The 21,292-nt window shown below is 44.7% G+C and overlaps 1 protein-coding gene across 1 annotated transcript in view; it reads left to right on the top strand.

Annotated features, from left to right (window-relative positions):
* PTPRT (protein tyrosine phosphatase receptor type T) overlaps positions 1–21,292 on the top strand; it is an 856,863-nt gene that overhangs the window by 201,354 nt on the left and 634,217 nt on the right. The window lies entirely within an intron of this gene.

Here is a 21,292-nt window from a genome sequence, read left to right as displayed (position 1 = left end):
GAAGTTCTCTGCTATAATTTGCTCCAATATACCTTCTGCCCCTCTCTCTCTCTCTTCTTCTTCTGGGATCCCGATTATTCTAATGTTGTTTCGTCTTGTCGTATCACTTATCTCTCGAATTCTGCCCTCGTGATCCTGTAGTTGTTTCTCTCTCTTTTTCTCAGCCTCTTTATTTTCCATCATTTGGTCTTCTATATCGCTGATTCTCTCTTCTGCCTCATTTATCCTAGCATTTAGTGCCCCCATTTTTGATTGCACCTCATCAATAGCCTTTTTGATTTCGATTTGGTTAGATTTTAGTTCTTTTATTTCTCCAGAAAGGGTTTCTCTAATAACTTCCATGCTTTTTTCAAGCCCAGCTAGTATCTTTAAAGTCATGATTCTGAACTCTAGGTCCGACATCGTACTAATGTCCGTATTGAGTAGGTCCCTGGCTGACGGTACTACCTCTTGTTCTTTTTGCTGAGGTGATTTCTTTCGTCTTGTCATTTTGTCCAGAGGAGAATAGATGAATGAGAGAACAAAAGGCTAACAGGTTTACAACGTCCCCAGCAAATATACTGTATACAAATCAGAAAAGACCTGAAACCAGGGGAAAAGAAAGGGAAAGAAAGAAAAAAGAAAGAGAAAAAGAAAAAAAAAAGAAAAAAAAGATAAAAACAAAACAATTCAAAAAAGGCAGAATATGATCAAATATGATCAGGCTAGTGCATAGATCAGTGCCACACACTAGATTTTGGGCGTATTTTGGTCTGTTACAAAAAAGTGCCTCCTAAAATTTTAAAGGAAGAAAGACATATATGTACAAAATAAGGGTTGATACAATGAAGGGATGGAAGATGACTGTAAAGATGAAAATTATAAAAGATTTTATAAAAGGACTTGGTAAGATAAGTTGTTTGAAAAAAGAAAGAAGATTTAAGGAAAAAAAAAAAAAGGAAAAAGGGAGAGAATGTGATCAGGCAGGAGACTAGAACAAAGCCATACACTAGTGGTTTAGGGTATATTTTGATCTGTTAGAAGAAACTGTACCTCAAAATTTTAAAGAGAGAACAACTTATATATATATGCCAAAAACAAGGATAACTACTATGAAGGGATAAAATATGACTCTAAAAATGAAAAAAAAATAAAAAATGTTTTTTTTTTTAAAAAGGATTTATAAGATGTTGGTTGAAAAAGGGAAAAAGAAAAATAAAGAAAAAGTCAACAAAAATTAACTTTGATGAAATAATGAATCATGGTAAAAAAAAAAAAAAAAAAGAAGCCATGAATCTATGTGCAGTATTCCCCTAGCACTGGAGTTCTCCTATTCTCCTTGATCGATCAACTTGGTCTTGGCTTGCTGGCTGTTTGTGCTGATCTTCTGGGGGAGGGGCCTGTTGCTGTGGTTTCCAAATGTCTTTGCTGGAGGCGGAATTGCCCCGCCCTTGTCGGTCCGGGCTAAGGAAGCTGCTCCAGTTTGCTCTCAGGAGCTTTTGTTCCCTGCAAGCTCTCGGTACAGCTTTGGAGGACCAGGGCGAAAATGGCGGCCTCCCAGTCTCTGCCCGGAGGAGCCGAGAACTCGGGGCCCCACTCCTCAGTGCGCCCCCAGAGAAAAGCAGTCACTCCCGTGTCCCCGGTCTCTGGCCGCACTCCGTGCTCACCCGGCCTGTGATCGAGCGTTGCTATCTCTGGCACCCGACCCCGTGTGGAGTCTCCAAACCCAGCAGATCCCTGCAGTGCGTTCCCGCACCGCTCCTCCCCGGGAAGGAAGGGGAGTCTCCCCGGATCTGCTGCTTGTTGGGTCCTTGCTGGGGGAGCTGTGCCCCGACTGGGCCGCAGATCACAGTTTATGGCAACCCCGAGCTGAGAGCCCGCGACTCTGCTCCGTATCTGCAGCCGGCTTCCCCGCTCCGATACCTGGGAGCTCTGCCGCACTCAGGCACCCCCGGTCTCTCTGTGACCCCAAGGGTCCTGAGACCACACTGTCCCGGGAGGATTCCACCCCCCGCTTAGCCACTGCAGCGACGTCCCTCCGCCGAGCCAACTTTTAAAAGGTCCGATTTTGTGCTCCGCGGCTCTAGCACTTGCCAGAAGCGGCCCACGGAGGCCCCTCCCCCACCGTCTATCCTCCCGAATATCGCCTCGGATTCACTTCTCCGCACGTCCTACCTTCCAGTAAGTGGTCGCTTCTCTGTTCAGAGAGTTGTTGCTACTCTCCTGTTCGATCTCCTGTTGAGTTCGTAGGTGTTCAGAATGGTTTCATCCCTATTCAGCTGAATTCCTGAGACCAGACAAAATCTAGGTCTCCTACTCCTCCGCCATCTTGCTCCGCCCCACCTGGACTCTATCATTTAAGTTTTCTACAGCACAACTTGGAAGCATCCAGCATGCATATGTAATTTCAGTACAGTGGATTCAAGACCAAGTGTACATATTACATGCATCAGGGCTGGATTACAAATCGTCATCATCATCTTCTTTCTTCTTCTCAATGCATTTCATGATGCATTGGCAGTATTTGATGATGACTGCCATGTTAGTGGTAATAAGCATGTTTTTGGTCCCAATTAATGATGGGTTAATCAAAACATTCTGAACTGCAATCTTGCAGGAATTGATGCTTTTACAGTTGGGGACTGTGACATGGGCATCTGAACTGTAAACTGCCCTGAAGAAGCATGTCTGAGCACTTTTGGGGAGGTCAGGAAGTAAGGTTTGAGCTGAGCTATGGAGAGTGAACTAGGTGGAGCAAGGAGAAGAGGAAACAGTGTGGGCACAGGCCCTGAGGTAGAAAGGATCACAGCACATTAGGAATATTTGGAAACAGACCTGTGTGTCTGGAGCCTGCTCAGCTAGAGGGCCTGTGGAAGGAGATGAGGCTGAAGAGGCCGGTGGGGGCCCTATCCCTCATGGTGTTTGAGGCCACGTAACGGAATGTAGTTGTTACTTTAGGAAGATCAGGTTAAGACGGACCGCAGGGTGGAGAATAGATCTGAAGAGGGAAGAAGTAGAAGCAGGGTTAGAAAGGCTTATGCATATTCTGCAAATGGATGATTTAAAGCTCTTTTCTTTTTGTTGATTGAAATCTGCCAGCACGGCAAAGTACATTAGCTTTAATATATGAAAGTATGTTAAACTTGCTTTTGATTTTCATCATAATTTGAGGTTCTTTGGGATTTTTTCCCATCTAGTCTATGAATAACAAGAGCTTTATTACTTCCTTTCCAATCCTAGTGTCTTTTATGTCTTTTTCGTGACCCATGGCTGTGGCTCGAGCATCCAGTAAAACTGGTGAGGTTAGGGGGAAAACATTCAGTATTTTACCATTGATTGTGATGTGAGACCATGTTTTGGATGCTTGTCATCAGATTAAAGAACTTGCCCTTCTATTCTTAGTTTGTTAAAACTTTTAACGTGGATAGATACTGACTTTCGTCACATGCTTCCTTGGCATCTCTTGGGATTGTTGCATGATTTTTATCTTTCAGTATGTTAATATGAGTTACACTGATTAATTTTCTAATATTAAACTGATCTTGTATTCCTGGAATAAACCCAGTGTGGTCATGATCTGTTATTCATTTTATGTATCCCTGGATTTGGTTTGCTAATATAATGTGTAGGCTTTTTATCTCTCTGTTTATGAGAGAGATTGGCCTGGAAGTTTCTTTTCTTGTGATTTCCTTGTAAGGTCTTGGCGTGACAGTTATCCTCGGCTTGTCAAATGAGTTTGGAAGTATTTCTTCTGTGTGCTGTGAAAGAATTTGTGTAAAGGTGGTATTCCCTTGAAATCTTTTATGCATGTAAAAATTCAAGCTTCTTTTAGAATTTTGTCCCAGGAAGGCGTTCTGTCTAAAAGCTATGTCACTTTTAGATCGCCTCAGAGGTTGCTCTGATTTTCTTTGGGTTAACCTCTGTCTGTGCTTAAGAAGCACATGATGAAGGTATTAGTAACATCTAGAATAGTGCTTGAAATGGGATGCCCTCTTCTTTCCTTTCATCTTCTTTCCCTGCCACAGATGTACCGAGGTGCAGTGGCCTATGGTGGGTGCCAACATGAAGCCACTCATCCTGTTCTCAGAGCCCAGTGTCCACTTGCTTGAGTCAGAATTATGGCCTCTGCTCAATGAGGCCTCAGTGGCCCATGGTCTATGAGACCTTGCCATGTTCTGTTGTTGCAGAGTCCTTTCCCAGAGGGCTGCTATGTAGGCCTGCTAATGCTAGCTTGTTCATCGCTGGATATGGCAGAACGCAGAGGCAGCCCCAGTGGGGGTGGGGGTAGGGGTAGGGGTGCTGAAAGAGGCCACATTTTCAGATCCTTTATATAAAGGGGTCATTCGCCTCTTAAACTCTCCCCCAAACTGAGCAGGCTGTTGTGGGTAAGCCTCTTAATCCATCTGGACACCTTTTCCTGACACTTGAGAGCAGTCGATCCTCATAGTCACTTCGGCCGTTTGAGCCGCTTAGAGCCGAATCCCTCATCTCCCTGCTCCCACCCTGCACCCTGCACCCTGCACATGGGGATATGCCGAGGAGAGAAATGTGCAAAATCACAATATCTCTAAAGCCCCAACCCCCTTCCTTTGCTCTCTCACTGTGGCTGGTAGCATAGCAACTGACGGAGCTGCCTGGACTCAGCTTGCCCTGAATTGCCTCTTTCTCTGCTCCCTCCTCCCCACCTCCCCACTCACCCTGCTCTCCCTCTCTTCCAGCTCTTCTTAGACGTGTTCTGTGAAGACTGCTGCCATGTTTTCCCCCTGGTGCTCGTTGAGTGTGCGTTGCCCATTCCGGTGGGAGATTAGCGGCTCCCTCATGCAGAAAGCTGAAATTGATTTTCATCGCATGTGCTACATGAGCCCCAGATGCCCAGAGAGGAGATCACAGGAGGCTGGAGAAATGGTGGAATGACCTTTAATGGAAAGGGCTGTGGGCTGGGGAGAGGGACAAGTGCAGGAGGCCATGAGGGATGGGAGAAGGGAATAACTCACATTCATTTGGGGCCCGTCATGTTACAGATATTTGCATTTGGTCTTCACCAGGACCCAGTGAGGTAGGATCCGTCACCCTGGTTTTGCACGTGAAGAAACTGAGGTTCAGGGGAATTAATTCAATTCCCCAAAGTCGTAAAAATAAGTGAGAGAGGTTATAAGCCAAACTGTCTGTCTGACTGCCCATTGTAAGGGACAATGAATATGAAAATGCAAAGGGACGGAATGGAGTCCAGAGGACTGGGCCTTGAGTGCAGAAGCCAGTACAGCGCCCTGGGATGCGGGGCAGGGCGCCTGAAATGGACACCGCGTACGTGGACCGCGGGCGTTGTGGAGGTCAGGGAAAGACTGTGATCCACAGGTGTGCATGGGCCCAGGACTCACCTGGCCTGCTGGATCCTACTCTTGTGCTTGTCCTGGTCTAAGTACTGGGCCCTTTGCTGCCCCTTCCATCCAATCAGAGACCAAGTCCTGGTCAGTGTCCTAAACCTGTGTCTAGTCCTCTGTCTCTCCAGCCCCATGGCCATTACCCTGGTCCAGACATCCATCATCTCCTTCTCAGTGGTGGACATGATGCCCTGCCTCTGATGTCTCTCCTTCAGACCTGTTCTTCACCCAGCACTCAGGGGTCATCCAGAAAGAACAGACACCTGCATCACGCCGCTCCTTTCAAAGCCTCCGGCGGAGCCCTGGCTCCTCAGAAAGACCCTTCCTTCTCTGGTCCCCGTTGACTTCTCCAGTCCCCTTTGGGCCCTTTCCTCCTCCCCCGTCCAAGTTGCAGCAGGCTGCGCCATTCCGGAGTGACGCAGTCTCTTCTCGTCTCTGTGCGGGCGCCTCTTCCCCGGCTGCCAGTTAGACTCGCTTCTTCTTTCATGACTTGATTGGATTTCTCCATGATGCCTTCCCTCCTTTCCTCCTTCTGATTGCCTCCTCTGAGTATTTCCCTAGGGCTGCTCTAACTAATTACCACAGACTCGGTGGCTTAAAATGTAAAAATTCATTATCTTACAAACATGGAGGTCCGAAGTCTACCGTGGGGCAGCGGGGCTGCATGTCTTTGGGCTCCAGGGGAGAGTCTGTTCCCTTGCCTCCTGCAGTTTGTGGCGTAGTCCTTGCTAGCGGCCCCTTCCTCCGTGTTCAAAGCTAGCTGCACAGCGTCTTTCAGCCCCTCTCTGTCTCTGATTCTTCTGCTTCCCTCGTTCACTTAGATCCTTCTGATTCCATGGGGTCCACCGCGACAGTCCAGAATACTCTCCCCACTCACGACTTCATCACGTCTTCAGAGTCGTGTTTGGGAATGAGGGCGTGGACATCTCTCGAGGGCCACTGTTGTGTGTACCACACTCCTCTGTGTGTCCCCCAGACCCTGGCCTGCCCCTGCTTGGCCTTTCTCACGGTATTCTGCAGCTTATCGATTCCTGCCTCTGTTTCACTCCCTAGCCTCTGAGGTTCCTCTGAGGTAGAGACAGATTTGTTTTGACTCCCTTTCTTCAGAACACAGAACCAGCCCTCCATACTTGTTCATTGAACAAAAAAAACCTCTCTCCCTGGCTCTCGTCTGCCTGTCTCACTCTCTGGCTGCCCCCGGTGTTGAGAACACTGGGGGCAGTTCCGTGCATGGGTTAGACCCGCAGACCAGAGCAAGCCATCCCAGACATCCCAGCGCCGCCGGGTCTGAGCTGCATGACCTTGGACAGGATTCTCAACCTCTGTGCCTTTGTTTCCTCACATGCAAAGTGAAGATAATTATAAGATCTTTTGTCAGTCAGGATCCAGGAAGAAAACCCCAAACCGTAATAGGTACTTCAGACAGGTGTTTTATTTTTTTTTTAAAGATTTTATATATGTATTTGTCAGAGAGAGAGAGCAAGAGCACAAGCAGGGGGAGCGGCAGGCAGAGGGAGATGCATGCTCCCCGCAGAGCAGGGAGCCCGACGCAGGACTCGATCCCAGGACCCTGGGATCATGACCTGAGCTGAAGGCAGACGCTTAACCAACTGAGATACCCAGGCACTCCAGACAGAGAGTTTTCTTGAAGGGAGTTATGCAAGTGTTGGGAGGTCACTAGAGCAAACGTGGGACACTGAAGTAGCCAGGAATTGCAGGATGCATCGATCACACCCAGGGCTGTGGTCACACGAGGGGATGGGCGTGGGGAGGAGGCACCCTGCTGGGTGATGCAGGGCCCTCTGAAGAGGGAGGCCACAGGGGCAGGTGGGAGATTCCAGAGCTGCTTCTGCTCTCTTCTACCTTTCTGATCTCCGCAGAGAGCCTCCACGAGGAGGACTGAGCCAAGGCTGGTAAGGGAATCTCAAGCGCAGTTTGTAGAATTCCTGCCCCAGAATCACAGAGCCAGTTCTGACAGGGTGGGCTTGGAGCCAAAGGACCGGAGGTAAATAATTAGCACATCCGTTTGGTCTGTGTTATCCCTCATCTGTAAAATCGATACTATGATAGTGCTTAGGTGTGCTAGGACGAATAAATGAGTCCACATGTGTAAATCCTGGAGTAGAGCCGGCACGTGGTGCCGAGAGAGTATTTGCCCTTGTCCCTTGCCCCTCGCTACATCCTGCAGGTGTGACAGACGGGGCATCTCTGGAACTCGGAGATTCAAACTGGCTAAGGCCTGAGTTCCTTCCACCCAATTCTCCAGAGCCAGCCTGCTGGGCAGGGGTGTGGCAGGGGAGGCAGACGGTGGTGCCTGTTCACGGACCTGTGCTGTTCCAGAACAAGATGCTTCTGCAGCATGGCTTCTGATTCCGAAGGCTTGGAATCCTGGCTCTCCGAGGCCCCCTCCCTGGGGGAGATAGACTCCCGATTCATACTTTTTTAGGACTCTTGATTAGCAGGCAAGGAAAGAAAGGCTCTTCTAGAATGATTACTCTGTTCTTAATTTTGGGAAGTGGCCCAGCAGAGTAGTATCAAAAATATCGAGGCGCTGGGGGACAAAGAGGAGCTGGGAGCAGACAGAGTGTTACAGATCATGAAATCTCGCCTGGTGCTGAGTCGTTACTGAATTATGCATTTTTTTTAAATGACTTCATTGGTTGCAACATGACTGTGTTAAGTAGACCGAGGCTGAGCTCTTAAATGTATTTGCTTGTGGAAATGTTGGCAGGAGTATACTTTACTGTGGCCCCTCTTTATCCTGACACAGGAAAGAGAGTGCATTTAATAGAATCTTTGTGTCTCTCTATGGGGGAGCACAAAATGAGGGCACCAGCTCGGTTTCCCACCAACTGCTGGTTGGGAGGATGGAGACAATAGTCTACACAGGGCACTTGCGATGTGCTGGGACTGTTCTGAGACCGTTGACTCTACTACCTCATAGGATCCTCATGGCATGAGGGAGGGCTTATCATCCCCATTTTACAGATGAGGAAACTGAGTCACAGAGAAGTTAAATAACTTGCCCTGGTTTTCCTAATTTCTTTACTTTGGGTTTCTCCAAAAACAGGCCGGGAGACAATGGTTTGCAAGTAGTTTGTTTGGAAATTGAAGAGAACACTGGTAAAGGGGAGGGGAAATGAGGCAGGAAAGGAAGGTAGACTTCTACTAAAGGGCGCATGAATGAGCTGGTAGTTCTGAGGGGCATCTGATGCTCAGTTCCACTAGAGATCCTTTAAAAGATGAAATAAAACAGGCCCGTTGTCCCACCATGGGTCAAGGAAACTGGGGTATTTATCCACCAGCTCCTATTCCTCATTGGGAAAGAGTTGTTGCTGGGAGTGGTAGTACCCTGGCATGCCCAGTCTGCCCTGCAGTGGGGCCATCAAACTCTGGCAGCTGTAGAAAGCTTCTGGGCAGGGATGTGTAGGTGCTGGAGATAGGAAGTCATCAGGGCATGGCAATATTATCCACTGAAACTGTAAGTGACCTCGAGGTGAGTCAAGAGAAAGAACTTGGCCTGGGTGCCACCAGAATCTGCTGCACATGGCCAAAAGGTAGCTCAGCAGTAGGGAGAAATTGCTTAGAATCCTAAGAACTAGAAATGCTTATGCCAGAAAAGGAAAGAACAAATGCACATGGATGGTCCATGTCCTCAAATACCACCCTGGGGAGGGAAAAACTGCTGGGGTGCTTTGACTCCAGGATCAAGCCCTCCATAGAGCAGGCCCTGTGATGGGGTCTGGGGACCCAGTCAGAAATGGCTTGGTGTTTGCTCTTGAGAAAACAGCAAGTCGTCTCCATGTACAAATTCTGTGATGAATTTGCACCCAGGGAGCACTGAGGTGCCTCTCCACTCCAGAGGATGCTGTTGGCATGCGCAATCCACGTCTCCTCCCCCTGGCTAGTGTGCCCATCCCCTAGGTGCCAGGAGTGTGGCTGCTAAAAGTTCCTAGTTGCCCCCTGTACTGGATTGAATGCTGATTGTTCCCCTGCAAATTCACGTTCTTCCTAGAGCCTCAGAACATGACCATGTTTGGAAATAAGGAGGATCTTTGCAGATGGAATATATTCAGTTAAAGTGAGGTCCTACTGGAGAAGGGGCTGCTCATCCAATGTGATAGAAGTCCTTCTCAGAAGAGGGAAATTTGGACATAGAGACACAGACACACAGGGGAGAAGCCACGTGAAGACAGAGGCAGAAATCGGAATGATAGGTCTAAATCCAGAGAAGATGAATGACCACAACCACCAGAAGCTAGAACAAGCTCTGGACGAAGCATGTCCCTGTTGGCATCTCGATCTCAGACTTCTCACTTCTAGAATTGTGAGACAATAGAGTTCTGTTGCTTTAAGCCACCCGGTTTGTAGTACCTACTTGTAGAAGTCTTAGGAAACTACTACAGTCTTCCTGGGCTAACTGTCCTCAGCCACATGGATGCTCCTTGGCTGAGGGGCAATGCCTATACCCCTAGAGTAGCCTGTAGCCACTTAATGACACAGGGATACAAATGGCTGACACCCTTGCCTCAATGGGGGACAATGCAGTTTGTGTTCCAGAGCTCCCTTGGGATCAGGCTGATTGAGTCTGCAGCCCAAACCACATCCATGTTTGGCTTCCTGACCTTTCCCCTACTATTTCTCCTTCTCAAAACTCTTCCAGTCAAGTCACGTGCACAGAATGCTTGTCTCAAGCTTTGTTTCTCGGGACTCTGGGCTAAGACACCCACAGAGCACAGAGATCACAGCCTTGAAGTGAGATCCAGAAGGGCATCCCAGAGGAAAACTGACTCTTGAAGAACAAGAAAAAGGGAGGCACCTGGAGAAGGGGAAGAGCAAGAGACTATTCCAGAGAAATTTTGTGTGTCCATAAGACAATCCTTTCAGTATCTCAATTCCCCCCATCCTAGAGTCATGATTTTGATTCTTCCCAAGGTGGGTGGGGGTCTGTCTTCAAGTAATTTTTTCTCTAAGGAAGGGCAAGTAGACATTATATTTCCTGCATTTTTCAGAGTCTGAGAGTGGCTTTGTGTTGGCTGTGCAAAAGTACCACAACTTAGCTGGCTGTAAAATTCTTGGGCTAAGAAACATCCTCTTAAAACTTCATGAGTGTGTTAAATTATTAGGGTTGGGAGGCCCCACCTGCCATAAGGCTGCCTGGGACCCCAATCCTGGTTTCTCGAATTACTAGTTGTTCAACATTGGGCAAATTACTTGATCTGCATCTCTTTCTTCTTCTTTTTAAAGATATTATTTATTAGAGAGAGACAGAGACAGAGAGTGCATGCACACAAGCAGGGGGAGGGACAGAGGGAGAAGTAGACTCCCCGCTAGGCAGGGAACCTGATGTGGGGCTCGATTCCAGGACCCTGAAGACCATGAACTGATCTGAAGGCAGACGCTTAACTGACTGAGCCACCCAGGTGCCCCTCTTTCTTCTTTTAAGAAAACGTGAATCATAATAGTATCTACCCCTGGTGTTGCTGTGATGATTATACAAGTTAATATTCTAAGTTACTAAGAACAGTGACAGGTGCATACAATTTTGCAGTACTTATTAGCTGCCGCTGCCGTCAGTTGTGATTATTATTACTATTTTCATCAACTTCCCCATTACATCACGGTGTTTCAAATTGAAATGCTGAAGTCTGAGAACTGATTGCTTAGTCTTTTTTGTTTTGACAGAGATGTTTTTAAAACTCTAGATGCTTGTGGGAACTTTCCTTGTCTTGTATTTCAAAATATTACCAGTTCATGCTTAATTTTGAGTCTCATCATTGATTTTGCCTGAAGCCCACCATGTTCTTCATCCTTTGCAAACTCAGATCTTCATTTATTTCAAAGAAATTTTCTTAGGCTAGGTCTTTCATTATTGTTCTGTTCCACATATTTGATGTCTTCTGCCCAAGCACTTGAAGCTCTTAGCGTGAATACCCACTCCCTGCTCTCTGTAACATTCTCCTTCTTGCTCTCTTTCATCTCTTCATTGCGGCCCCAACCTCTTATTTTGGGAAAATGTGCCAAAAATTTTCTTTTGAATAAGACATCCAATGTTTATTGAACATTGACTCTACATTAGGCTGGGGTACAAAGACTAATTCCGGTAGGCCTGTACTGGTAGAATAGTGCTGTGTCTACTTGGATCTTCTGCTCAAGGACCTCATGGGTCCATGCCAGGGAGGGAGAAGGTGGGGTCTCCTGTTGACAATTCAGTCAAGGTAGACGCCATGAACATATGCACATAGCATCCCTGTAGTCCTTGGTAGAGACTTTAGATACTTTTCTAATTAGAATTGTAAAACAATCTTTCATTCTGAAAATGAAAAAGTGGAGAGCCTCAGAGGTTGAGTGGTTTGTTCAAGGTCACAGAGCTGGTTAGTGGTAAAGGTAGGGCAGAGAGAGTTTTGGACCCTGAGTCCAAGCTAGTTTTCCCTTTTCCTTTTTGATCCTTAAGTCATTACTTTATGGAACAGTCTTGCATGCCGGTCAGTAGAATATCTGATGAGTACGATGCTTTGAGCATCCACTGTGTGCCTGGCCCTATGATCATGCAGCTGAGTAGACATGATGCAGAATTGAAAAGAAAGATGGGCCTGGTTTGGTTAAAAGTAAAAGGAAAGGTGTTCTAATTGAGAAAAATGGCATGTGCTAACCTATGGCAGTAGGAATGATTAAATAGCATGAGCGTCTGTGTGTCTGTTGGTTGGTAGGGTGGCAGGGGGGCCTCCCGCAGACTCTCATGGGTCTGTAAATAGTGATGCAGTTAGAAAGGTGATCAGATAGCTGGCAGAGGGTGGTGGAAAGTGTCTGAGGCCAGGTTCCATCCACGTAAATTAACATGTCGAGGCTCACTTCATGTCTTGGCAACATTTAGTTTTTCTCAAAAGGTTTGATTTCTGTCTAGAGCAGACAATACATACACACAAAGCTCGCTCTCTAGCTATTTGAAGCACTTTTGCTCTCTGTCGGAATTTCTGGGGAGTCAAACTGTTACAAGCGCTCACAGCAGGAAAAAGAAAGACAGAATTGGTCTGGAGATTGCTGCCTGAGGATGAGGCAGAATTATATTAAGGGGTCACTTCACCACCTACATGTTGAAGGAGTGCCTAGGCAGGTCCAGGGCAGCTGCCGCCTAGGACTCATATGTGGAAGGCTCACAGAGGCTTCTCCTTGAAGTGCTTTGATGCCCAGTTGAGCGGGGCCAGTGCCATCTCTCAGTTCAGCTCCCTGAAGGCCAGACTTTCTCCCTCTGGATTTGGTTCCAGACTGTGTCGGCGGAGAGTGCCATCAAATGTGAAACACTTATTCCTGGTGTTGCACAGTTATGGTGCAGGGTCAAGTAGAAGGAGGGGGGTGGTGGTTTCATATGTGGAAAGGTTCATGGATGAGTCCTGGTGTGTTGGAGGAACAACCTCGTCTTAGGAAAAATCATAGGAATTCAAGCATCTGGTGATGCTGATATAATTATTTGGAGATAAATCATATGGGATTAATGGGTCATTCCCTCCATATTGTCTGGGGTACAGCTCCAGGTAAAATTTAGTGGCATTCTTCCCACTTGCTGGGTCATAGACCAGCTATATATTTTTTGTTTCTTTATTGTCCTTAAACATAGCATTTAGGTATAGCAAAATACCTTTCTTTGAAGCGTACAGCTTCATGAATCTTACACAACCCTAGTTAAGATACAGAAAATTTTTATGATCCCAGAAAGTTTTTTCAAGTCCCCTTCCAGGCAGTCACCCCACCAGAGGTAACGCCGTTCTGCTTTTTATTATTTAATCACCCAGACCAATATGTAGTACATTTCAACACTCCAGAAAGTTCTTTTGTACCTTATCCCATTAAGTACATGCTCCTGTAGGTAACTGTAATTTTGACTTTCCGTAGGTCAATTTTGCTTCTTCTTGAACTTTTCATATAAATGGAATCGTCATGCATTTTTCTCTTCTTCTTTTGCGTAACATAATTTTGGAATTCACCCATGTCATGTGTGTCAATTACTTGTTCCTTTTTCCTTGCTGTACGGTATTCTATTGTATGGATGCACGTCATTTGGTCTGTCCATAAACATACACCTGCGCCTGGCTCATCCTCCAGTTTCCTCCTTCTCATCAGCTTCTGAATTACCTTCTTTTCTTCTTACTCTTCTGTCTCTCCGTGCTTGAGTGAAAGCTAAATGTAAGCTGCTGGCAGAGGATTGTGTCTGTTTTGTTTACTGCTGAATCCTCAGTGCTCAGAACAGCGTGTGACAGATAGCAGGTGCTCAGTGTTTGCCGAATGAGTGAACTAATGCATGTTCTGAGCACCTAGTTTTAATTGTTTACCAGTCTGGCCCTGTGTAGTACCTTCCCCAGCATTTCAGAACTACAGGACCCCCAAAGGCATTCTCTCTTTGTTCATAAACTTAACATGAATCGCAGGCCCACAGATCACAAGCTCTCTCTGCAAGAGCTTCCCTGACCTCTACACCAGATTAGGTCCCTTCATGGGCCTCCTAACTGCCTCTGCCACTCCCATCATGACTTTCATTCCACTTCATTGTCACTGCTGCTTTAATTGCCTTACACTCTCATTCCCTGCGTCCAGAGAGTCCATGTTTCTTGGCCACTGAAGTCCACATGCTCAGCATTGTGCCTGGGACGTGAGAAACAGTATGTACTAGTTGGGGTTTCTTTTCACAGGGAGTTCTATCAGGTTGTTCATCTCAAGATCGTGACAGACAGAGCCCCTCGTGAAGAGAAGGATGAATTTGAAAACATAGCCTCTGCTATGAACTGAATGACTGTGTGCCCCTCCCTTTCCAAATTCATATGTTGAGGTCCTAACCCTGGATGTGATGGTATTAGGAGGTGGGAGAGTAGTCTTTGGGAGATGATTAGGTTTAGATGAGGTCATGTAAGTGGAGCTCCCATTATGGGATTAGTGCCCTTATAAGAGGAGGATGAGAGCAGAGATCTTTCTTTCTCTATCATGGGAGCACATAACAAGAAGGAAACAGCCTGCAAAGCAAGAACAGGGTTCTCACCAAGAACTGAATTGGCTGGCACCTTGATCTTGGACTTCTTAGCCTCCAAAACTGTAAGAAATAAATGTCTGTTGTTTAAGCCCCCCAGTCTGTAGTATTTTGTTACAGCCAACCAAACTACAAAGATAGCCTTTGTAGAAGATTTCTACTTAGAATATAGCATTTCATGGGTAGGGTCATATCTTTTTTTTTTTTAATCAAAATCACTTTATTTATTTTTTTATTATATTATGTTAATCACCATACATTACATCATTAGTTTCTGATGTAGTGTTCCATGATTCATTGTTTCCATATAACACCCAGTGCTCCATGCAGTGCGTGCCCTCCTTAATACCATCACCAGGCTAACCCATCCCCCCACCCCCCTCCCCTCTAGAACCCTCAGTTTTTTTCTCAGAGTCCATCATCTCTCATGGTTTGTCTCCCCCTCCGATTTACCCCCCTTCATTCTTCCCCTCCTGCTATATACTTCTTCTTTTTTTTTTTAACATATAATATATTATTTGTTTCAGAGGTACAGGTCTGTGATTCAACAGTTTTACACAACTCACATCACTCACCATAGCACATACGCTCCCCCGTGTCTATCACCCACCCACCCCATCCCTACCCCCCCACCATTCCAGCAACCCTCAGTTTGTTTCGAGATTAAGAATTCCTCATATTAGTGAGGTCATATGATACATGTCTTTCTCTGATCGACTGATTTTGTTCAGCATAATACCCTCCCGTTCCATCCACGTCATTGCAAATGGCAAGATTTCATTCCTTTTGATGGCTGCATAATATTCCACTGTGTATATATACCACATCTTCTTTGTCCATTCATCTGTCGATGGACATCTTGGCTCTTTCCACAGTTTGGCTATTGTGGACATTGCTGCTATAAACATCGGGGTGCACGTACCCCTTCAGATCCCTACATTTGTATCTTTAGGGTAAATACCAGTAGTGCAATTGCTGAGTCGTAGGGTACCTTTATTTTCAACTTTTTGAGGAACCTCCATACTGTTTTCCAGAGTGGTTGCACCAGCTTGCATTCCCACCAACAGTGTAGGAGGGTTCCCCTTTCTCCGCATCCCCTCCAACATCTGTCGTTCCCTGACTTGTTAATTTTAGCCATTCTGACTGGTGTGAGGTGGTATCTCAATGAGGTTTTGATTTGGATTTCCCTGATGCCAAGCGATGTTGAGCACTTTTTCATGTGTCTGTTCATGTGTATGGTGATTAACATAATATAATCCATTTGGATGTCTTCTTTGGAAAAATGTTCATGTCTTCTGTCCATTTCTTGATTGGATCATTTGTTCTTTGGGTGTTGAGTTTAAGAAGTTCTTTATAGATTTTGGATACTAGCCCTTTATCTGATAGGTCATTTGCAAATATCTTCTCCCATTCTGTTGGTTGTCTTTTGGTTTTGTTGACTGTTTCCTTTGCTGTGCAAAAGCTTTTTATCTTGATGAAGTCCCAATAGTTCATTTTTGCCAGTAGGGTCATATCTTTAACCATTAAATATTTTAGTCCAAATGTGAAATTTATGAATGTGTTCGGTGGTTTATGGCCATGAGGACCTACACATTTACTTTGCATTGTCCTATGGAAATCTTTGCTTGTTTATTTTCACCCAGATATTTGGGACCCTGGGAGCCTGCAAGCACTAGATCTGTGAACCTAACATCAAGTTCCAGTTCCTTACATGATTGTACTCCCAACTTCTAGCCCCTGCTATAGACTGCAACAAAGGGTAGTTTCAGGGTCCCAAAGAATTGTAGACTATTATGGGCATGTGGTCTGTCAGCAGGAACTCTGTGCTTTTCCTTTATTCTCAACATAGCCTCTTCAGGGGTTCATGCAAGGCTTCAGAAGGGTTCGTGAATGCCTGAAATGGTGGGCGTAACTCTCAGTAATAGACTTATGTGCATTTTTCCTGGGAAGAGAGGCTGGAATTTCTCATCAGATCTTTGCAAGGGCCTGTGCATCCTCAAAAGTTAAAAACTACTAGGAAAGACACCCCTGAGTGACCTTTCTGGCTAATTACTTAAACATCTGATGTACAAGAAGAAGAAGGAAGAAGCAAAAATGCTGCTTGGGCCCTGAGTTCTGATGCCGCACCCCCACCTTCTCCTACTTAACAGGCCATGAGCCCTCCCCAGCCTCGGTTTCCTTCCTGAACACTCTGGTTGTTGGATTAGATGGCCTCCTTGATTTCGTGCACTGTCTGGTTGAACAGTTCATGTCAAAGAGGAGAACTCACAAACATGGTCTTTCTTTTCATTTAAAAAAGGGAGGTGCTCTAAGGAAATTGAAGCAGTCATCAAAAATCTCCCAACAAACAAAAGCCCAGGGACAGATGGCTTCCCAGGGGAATTCTATCAGACATTTAAAGAAGAATTAATACCTATCCTCCTGAAACTGTTCCAAAAAATAGAAATGGAAGGAAAACTTCCAAACTCATTTTATGAGGCCACCATTACCTTGATTCCAAAACCAGACAAAGACCCCATCAAAAAGGAGAACTACAGACCAATATCCTTGATGAACATGGATGCAAAAATTCACCAAAATACTAGCCAATAGGATCCAACAGTACATTAAAAGGATTATTCTCCACGACCAAGTGGGATTTATCCCTGGGCTGCAAGGCTGGTTCAACATCCGCAAATCAATCAACGTGATACAATACATTAACAAAAGAAAGAACAAGAATCATATGATCCTCTCAATAGATGCAGAAAAAGCATTTGACCAAGTACAGCATCCTTTCTTGATCAAAACTCTTCAGAGTATAGGGATAGAGGGTACATACCTCAATATCATAAAAGCCATCTATGAAAAACCTACAGCGAATATCATTCTCAATGGGGAAAAGCTGAGAGCTTTTCCCCTAAGGACAGGAATGCAGCAGGGATGTCCACTCTCACCACTGCTATTCAACATAGTATTCGAAGTCCTAGCCACAGCAATCAGACAACAAAAAGAAATCAAAGGCATCCAAATAGGCAAAGAGGAAGTCAAACTCTCACTCTTTGCAGATGATATGATACTGTATGTGGAAAACCCAAAAGACTCTACCCCAAAACTGCTAGAACTCATACAGGAATTCAGTAAAGTAGCAGGATATAAAATCAACGCACAGAAATCAGTGGCATTCCTATCCACCAACAAGACAGAAGAGAAACAAATCAAGGAGTTGATCCCATTTACAATTGCACCCAAAACCATAAGATACCTAGGAATAAATTTAACCAAAGAGGCAAAGGATCTGTACTCAGAAAACTATAAAATACTCATGAAAGAAGTTGAAGAAGACACAAAGAAATGGAAAAACATTCCATGCTCATGGATTGGAAGAACAAACATTGTGAAGATGTCAATGCTACCTAGAGCAATCTACACATTCAATGCAATCCCCATCAAAATACCGTCCACCTTTTTCAAAGAAATGGAACAAATAATCCTAAAATTTGTATGGAACCAGAAGAGACCCCGAATAGCCAGAGGAATATTGAAAAAGAAAAGCAAAGCTGGCGGCATCACAATTCCAGACTTCCAGCTCTATTACAAAGCTGTCATCATCAAGACAGTATGGTACTGGCACAAAAACAGACCCATAGATCAATGGAACAGAATCGAGAGCCCAGAAATAGACCCTCAACTCTATGGTCAACTCATATTTGACAAAGCAGGAAAGAATGTCCAATGGAAAAAAGACAGTCTCTTCAACAAATGGTGTTGGGAAAATTGGACAGCCACATGCAGAAGAATGAAACTGGACCATTTCCTTACACCACACACAAAAATAGACTCCAAATGGTTGAAAACCTAAACGTGAGACAGGAGTCCATCAAAATCCTAAAGGAGAACACAGGCAGCAACCTCTTCCACCTCAGCCACAGCAACTTCTTCCTAGAAACATCGCCAAAAGCAAGGGAAGCCAGGGCAAAAATGAACTATTGGGATTTCATCAAGATAAAAAGCTTCTGCACAGCAAAATAAACAGTCCACAAAACGAAAAGACAACCGACAGAATGGGAGAAAATATTTGCAAAGGACATATCAGATAAAGGGCTAGTATCCAAAATGTATAAAGAACTTCTCAAACTCAACACCCAAAGAACAAATAATCCAATCAAGAAATGGGCAGAAGACATGAACAGACATTTTTCCAAAGAAGACATCCACATGGCCAACAGACACATGAAAAAGTGCTCAACATCGCTTGGCATCAGGGAATTCCAAATCAAAACCTCAATGAGCTACCACCTCACACCAGTCAGAATGGCTAAAATTAACAAGTCAGGAAATGAGAGATGTTGGCGGGGATGCAGAGAAAGGGGAACCCTCCTACACTGTTGGTGGGAATGCAAGCTGGTGCAACCACTCTGGAAAACAGTATGGAGGTTCCTCAAACAGTTGAAAATAGAGCTACCATACGATCCAGGAATTGCACTACTGGGTATTTACCACAAAGATACAAATGTAGGGATCCGAAGGGTACGTGCACCCCAATGTTTATAGCAGCAATGTCCACAATAGCCAAACTGTGGAAAGAGCCAAGATGTCCATCGACAGATGAATGGATAAAGAAGAGGTGGTATATATACACAATGGAATATTATGCAGCCATCAAAAGGAATGAGATCTTGCCATTTGCAACGATGTGGATGGAACTGGAGGGTGTTATGCTGAGTGAAATAAGTCAATCAGAGAAAGACATGTATCATATGACCTCACTGATATGAGGAATTCTTAATCTCAGGAAACAAACTGAGTGTTGCTGAGTGGTGGGGGGTGGGAGGGATGTGGTGGCTGGGTGATAGACATTGGGTAGGGTATGTGCTATGGTGAGCGCTGTGAATTGTGCAAGACTGTTGAATCACAGATCTGTACTTCTGAAACAAATAATGCAAGATATGTTAGGAAAAAAGAAAAAGAAGAAGATAGCAGGAGGGGAAGAATGAAGGGGAGTAAGTCGGAGGGGGAGACAAACCATGAGAGACGATGGACTCTGAAAAACAAACTGAGGGTTCTAGAGAGGAGGGGGGTGGGGGGATGGGTTAGCCTGGTGATGGGTATTAAGGAGGGCACGTTCTGCGTGGAGCACTGGGTGTTATGCACAAACAATGAATCATGGAACACTACATCAAGAACTAATGATGTAATGTATGGTGATTAACATAACAATAAAAAAATTAAAAAAATAAATAAAATAAAATAAAGAAAAAAAATTAAAAAGGGAGGTGCTTTCCAAAATATATATATATATTATATATAATATATAAATATAATAATGTATAAACATATATAATAAATGTATATAATAGTATAAATATATAAATATAATAATGTGTCTCATCCCTACTTTTCTCTCTTTGAATCAGTCGGACGTGTGACTTCTAAACGAATGCCAATTATAAATCAGTGGTTAGTAACAAAAGAGAAAACAAAATAAGAATCTGATGGCTGCTTAGAACTAAGTAGCTGAAGCGCTTTGATGTACTTCATGATATATTCTTGAGGGGACAGAGGGAGAGAGAACCTCGTTGGCTAGTCTGCACAGGGACATGTAAACTACTAAGTCATTTGAGATGGAGACATTTATTTACTCGAGGGAATGTTTGTTACTATATTGTAGCTACCATCGGAAATTCGTGAAAGGAGACCGAACATTTGGAAAGATTGATACTTTATTTTCTTTCTGGTGGTCAGCAATTTACTGCTAATGCCTGAAATAGAGCAAAAATCGTGGTGTAGTGTCGATGGGAGAGAGCTTAATGTGGCCACTTGCTCAAGCCCCAAAGTATTGAAGTCTGCTGTGCTTAATTCTGTACAGGGCCAGCCTGTGAATAATTACATTAAGGAGTTGGGCAGAGTTGTCACAGAGCTACCAAATACCACCCTGGGGGCCTCCCTGGAAACTGATGGGAACTCTGGAGAGTTGACAATGGTGATACGAGGGTCTATATATTTAAAATGCACAAAGGATGAGCCCAGAAATTATCTGCCTGCCAACTTAACTTCTCTACCTGGAACAAATTATCCAAAAATCAATTTGCAAACACCTTTGAGATAACAAGGCCTTGAGTAATAACCTTCATGGCTTTGTAAAGAAAAGCATCTAGCCTGACTAATCTGCTTAATTTCCTTCTCTGACCAAATGGCAGGCTATAATAGAGGCAACCTGAAGTTTTCCCTTAAGATTTGCTTCAAGTCACACTGAGAAAATATTGTCCACCTCTGTTTCATAGCAATTATTCTGTCTCTGGAGAATCTTTGTGGCTAGGTAATTAGTTAAAAAGCAAACATGGAAGGAGTCTGATCTATCCTGAAGCTCTCACCTGAGTTTCAGACTGAAACCTCTACCTCCCTTACCCACCTGAATAGCCCAGAGGCCCTCCAAAAGTTCTTGAACATATCTATGTTGTACTCCACCCCCAGATGCCTCCTCTCACCCTCCCCTTCCTAATTCTACCCCAAGAGTCACTAACTTGTTCGTATCCATTGACAGACCCCATTCCTGGCAGTTGGTTCCAAAAAAACATAAGACAAGTGAAACTGGAGTCATTTGCACAGAGCTGTTCATTGCAGCATTATTTACCGTAGCAAAACTTGGAACTCATGTGCCCAGCAATTTGCGATTAGTTAGTGTGATTACCTGATAGATGGTTCTGTAGCTATTTAAGACAGTGACGACAAAATCGACGTTGTAAACAAAGTCTTTAGAATGTAATAAGTGAGGGAAGAAAAACATTGGGTCTGAAAAAGCCTTAAATATATGAATACAAATTGGAACATGGAGAAATAAAAACGGCTATTATATTGGGTCGTAGGGAAGGGGACTTATTTCCTTTTTGTTCTTATTTTCTGTATTGTTCCACTGGTATATTCTGCTACAGACAAG

This window comes from Eumetopias jubatus, unplaced genomic scaffold, assembly GCF_037043125.1.
Source record: "Eumetopias jubatus isolate StellerSeaLion01/CBP00866 unplaced genomic scaffold, mEumJub1_p1.0 scaffold_9, whole genome shotgun sequence".
In the NCBI taxonomy this organism is placed as follows: Eukaryota; Metazoa; Chordata; class Mammalia; order Carnivora; family Otariidae; genus Eumetopias; species Eumetopias jubatus.
This window is presented reverse-complemented; position numbering and strand designations above follow the sequence as displayed.